The sequence below is a fragment of the Solanum pennellii genome, chromosome 1 (genome assembly GCF_001406875.1).
Source record: "Solanum pennellii chromosome 1, SPENNV200".
Taxonomy (NCBI): domain Eukaryota; kingdom Viridiplantae; phylum Streptophyta; class Magnoliopsida; order Solanales; family Solanaceae; genus Solanum; species Solanum pennellii.
In genome coordinates, this window is record NC_028637.1 from 66058082 (window position 1) to 66063373 (window position 5292).

Here is a 5292-nt window from a genome sequence, read left to right on the forward strand (position 1 = left end):
TATATATATATATATATCATATTGAAATGCAAAAAAATGCACTTTATAGTATTTTTTGTATATTTTAGTTTTTTATTTAAAATTTCGAATTAATGTAATCTAATTTAACTTTAAATATTTGTCGAATTGATTTTTGAAAAATGTACATGAAAATTTAAAGTAGACAGAGATAATATTTAATTTGAATAATCAAATTCTCTATAAAAAATTAAGTTAGTCATTAAATTGTGATAGAGGTAGTATTTGTTACCTTACAAAAAAAAGACAATAACGAAAAAGACATTTGCAGTTAGTTTTGCCTTAAGTTCTTGAGTTCTATACTACATGGAAAAAAAGAAGATTGAATTAACTGAAGAATTCAATAAAACAACTTTTATTCTCTTGTATATATGTTTCGTGTTGACCGTTAAGTTATTTCATTGAACAGTCGTGTTAGATACTCTATGATTAGGATGAAAAAAAAAATAAAAGTCTATAATATTGTCACGACCCTGTGTCGGGTCAAGATGACTACTACTACAGCCTACCAATTGGACAAACCTGTAAGACCCCAAAATGAGTTAGGGTGTCTAGATCCTAGCATATTTGTATTAAGGTTCAAAGGTCCTAAAATTACCTATAATATGGTTTAGAGGCAGTGTGTAAAGGTTGAAGTGATTTGAAAGTCGAACGTCAAGGGATGACCAAAACATTCGATGACTAGTCACCTATGTGCCTCATGTTTCTATCCATGATTATATTTGTATGTAATGATCTTACGAAGAATTTAAATGATTTATAATGATGTTTAAAGATGGTATATAAAGTTTCGAGAAGTTTGGAGGTCAAACGACCAAGAACGTCCAAGGCGTTCGAAAGATAGCCCTTAAGACGCTCAACGTGTGTCTCCATGGGGCCTAGCCTGTTTTGATGAGTTGCAGGTATTTAATTTGGGTGAAACTTATGTGGAAGGTCTAAAACTTATTATGGGTTGTGTTTACATTAGAAATGTCCGGGTACGACTTCTAAATGGCCCCACAAAAGGCCCCACAAGAAGAACCCAAGGCTGGTCAAGACACTGCCTTGGCAGTGTCAATCGACGGACCAAACGACGGCCTGTTGGTCAACCAACGGCCCGTAGGTGAGGTATCGTAGATTTGTTCTTATCTTGGTCAGGTCTCAAGCGAAAATTTGGCAAAGGACCAAACGACGGAAGCCAATGCACGACCCGTCGACTGACCAACGGCCAGCAGATGGCTCCGCGATGGTAGCTTGTAAGTTGCAGCCTGCGTCTGTTTCATTAAAGGGGTGAATGGGAAATTCACACCATGTCCTAACCTGATTCTAATAGGATTATTTATCTACTTTGGGTGTATATAAGCCAGCTAACACGTGAACTTAACATTCCAAAATCCTCTCATACAAATTGAACTTCTCCCTCCAATAATATTCTCTCTAGAACCTCCATTGTTGGTGAAGCTCAAGAACAGCTTGGAGCTTGTATTACCATGGATTAATCATCATGTTTTAGAGATTTTAATGTATATAAAGGTATGGTGATCCTTCATCTCTAGTTATCCTTCCATCTAGAGAGTTAATCTCAAAGTTTTCAAAGAGAAAAATATGATCAAAGTTCTTCTTCTTCATTCTAGCCATGGGTTCTTTCTTAAATTTATTTCAAAAGCATCATATGAATGTATTGACAATTATCTACTGATTTGGACGTGATTTTCAATCCCATTGCATGATGAACCCATTCTCTTTCACAACTCGATTTTAGCCTATGTATGGCTTTATGATCTTGATCTTATGCATGTCGATTTTTGATTCAATTATGTTAATAAGCTTATGTATACTGTCTAGTATGTACATTGATGGTGAATCATTGATGAATTATCCATGTGAATCCATGTATGAAGATTTGAACAAAACTAGCCTATGTTCTTTGTGTTCACTGTAACGTTGGTCTTTTGATGATTTAACGGGGAATTCGATTGTGTAGCGATGGTTGTATCTAATGTATCAATTGAATATTATGGATGAATTGTAAATAAGTGATTTCATGTTGATTAATTTTGGTTAGCCTATGATTCTTCTACTCTCCATGGATGTCTTAAATAACATGTTCACTGTAATCTAAAGGTTATAGCAATGATAGTAGGATTTCGTGTAGATTATATTGTCATTATATACTGACTTATATTGATTATATTAATGGATTGTGGGTATGAATTCTTGATGATCAAAGAAAAGGAATCTTGGCATGAATTGATCTTTGTGTTCTAGCCTACAATTTGAATGTTGTAAAGAACATTATGTGATCTAAATTCTAGGGTAGATGAAGAATGATTAAGATTTGATTTATATCTATTTGGATACTTCCCTAAAATTATATTATTGGTACATGATGATTTAAACTAAACTAGGGAGGTTAGTTGATGATCTAGGACTCTGTACTTCCTAATACATGTGAGATACCTTGTAATATGTTATAGTATGATCTTGTAGCGACTTCTACATGGTTTCTTTTATGATTGAAGTACATTTAGATACTGCCCTATATATGAATTGTTGATGAACAAGGTGTATTGATCAATGATGATCAAAGGGTGAGAAATTGATAAGAATGCTTATCTCATCTACATCCTATATCATAGTAATGTTGATGAAGCCTTGTATGACATTGTGTGGTATGGTCCACTTATGGTGGCGTGTTTACTTTATTGTCATTATATATGTGTTGACTATGGCCATGAAGGCAAATTGATGAATATATGAAGATGTGCTTATGATGATACTATGTGAAGATTATGCCTACTTTCCTATTCTAGTTGTGATTTAGGGTGTATGACTATTGTATGAGCATGTGTATAACCATGTTAGGGTAAAATATAGGTGCTGCCATTGATGAGTAAAATGGTTAATAATTCCTTACCTATGTACCCCTATGTGAATACATGAATAGCACAAGTTAGGAGTCTTAAGTGTAACATGAAGTTGACTGGTCTCCTATGCTATTTTGTGTGTTTTGTGGTTTATGATTGATAGAGTATTATGGTCTAAGAGGGTCGATGCCTCAATATGTTGTTGATAGCCATTATGTGATCATGCTGACCACACTCACTTTACATGCATGTTACAAGTAGTATAGGTCATGGTGTTTAAATGAAAGGTAATTCTCATATTCACCAGTGTCTACTACAATTCATGTTAAGATGATCTTTATGAAAGAATGATATGTGTTTCCTTAGCTAGGATGACTTGATAGGTGTACTAGTATGGGCAAGGGTATGGGACTTTGCCTATGCATTGCACATGTGTACCTTAATAGGATAGTTCTAGTTTTGGTTTCTATATGTATGAGTATATATGTATGAACATGTGTGTATTAATGTGTTATGTGAAAGGTTTATTCACATATATGTATACACTCACACATGTATGAAGACCTAGTCAAGAGAGGGGCCTTTAATGGTGTGTTCATGTGAAGGGATTCTTTACATGATTTAGGTTGATTAACTTTCATCTATGACCTATGAGTTAAGCATATGAGGGGATGACTCTCCTAAACCTATGTTTTATAAAGTAAAAATATAATAAAGGTTTTCAATGAATGGAACTTAGCTTAGATCCGAGTGAACTTGAATATGAGTATGTGTCCCTTCCTACGATAGGAAGGTAGGTCACCATAAATCTCATGAGGTGGATAGCCACAATGCCTCAATGGGCATAAATAAGTTTTCCATAAAAGAGTAACTACAATGCCTAATCTTGGAATAAATAGGGTTTTCACATGTACCTCTAAGTTCCATAACTATGTTGCCACCATAGGATACTAGCTAGTGGATCCGGCTAGAAAGCTCTGTCACATTTGGTTCTATTTTGGCCGAGAGACCACCTTCTTTCGGTGTGGGGTTCTATGACACCGGATTCGATGTTTAGCATCACATGGTATATGTCGGTTAAGGCTATAGTTTCCCTAAAGTAAAATGGAAAATGGAAGTAAATGACTAGGACTTTAACTAGAATGACTTAAGAGAGGTTACTTAGGATAGGTGGAAGTAATGAACCCATGTAGACATACCACAAGTAGCTCCTTAGGAAGTTCTACGATGGTGTTCTAACGCATGTCACTATGTATGTATTCCTTATACATGACATTGTAGTATTTGTCTACTTGTTATGAAGATGTGCATGATATGAGTCTTTATGCATGATGTTGATCTTGTTGACTCTATGATGAAGGTCTTGATTTAATTATGTCTATGTTGTACTATACTTCTATGATGATATGTGTTTCCTTGTATATATTGTATATATGTTTTCTTGTGGCCTTAAGGTGATGCACTGTACCAAGTATCACTAGAGGGTTACTTGGGAAGTTAATGAATAAAACAGAAATTAGTTCACTGTTAAGGGAATTAAGCGCACTATAAAGTGACTAAATTATGTAATAAATTCGATAAGTGATATTATGAAATGTTTGGCCTTTGAATATGCTTATATGAAGTATGTGAATCATATAAATGCTATTATTTGAAGATTTTATTAAGATTTACTCAAAAAATCATGAAGTACGATTTTCAGAAAATGTCCCTTTTAAATGCATGTTTTTTGCATGGTTGCCATACTTAGTGCATTCTTGTACTAATCCCACTCTTCTCTACTTTTTACACAAAGTGTAGGTTATGGATTCTTAAAGGATGTCTTGAATGGTGAAGATATTGACAGATGATTCCCAAGGTGAATGAAATCCTTAAGTCCAAGGATATCCTACTTACTTCTTTACTGTAAAGTGTCTCAGTATTGTATAGCTATGTAATGTGTTTTTAAGGGCCGTGTCCCTAATGTACTATAATGGTATTGAGTCTAAGATATCAAAGAGACTTAGATTCTATATATGTATTATGACATATATTTTATATGTAAACGAGGGAAAGTTTCTATAACATGAGGTGCTATGAAAAGTTTTAAATTTTCCGCTAAATTTACTATGTCGTGCGATGAATGATTACTATGGGCTTGTATAAGACCTCTGAGAGGTCACGTAAGCCATGTTACGTCTAGGGGGTGCTCCCCGGTTGTGACAAAGCCTAACACCCAAGACAAAAGATTGAGGAAGACACAAATTATGTAGAACATAATTAATAAAAGAAGAAGACAAAGATAATGTATATAGAAAAAAGAGTCGTGTGTGCGCGTGTGTGGTACGCTACAAAATGTACATAACATGCCGATAAGTGACTAAGAGAGAAATTAACAAAAGATACCAATCCGACCTGGTGTATACATGATCTGCTATATATATATATA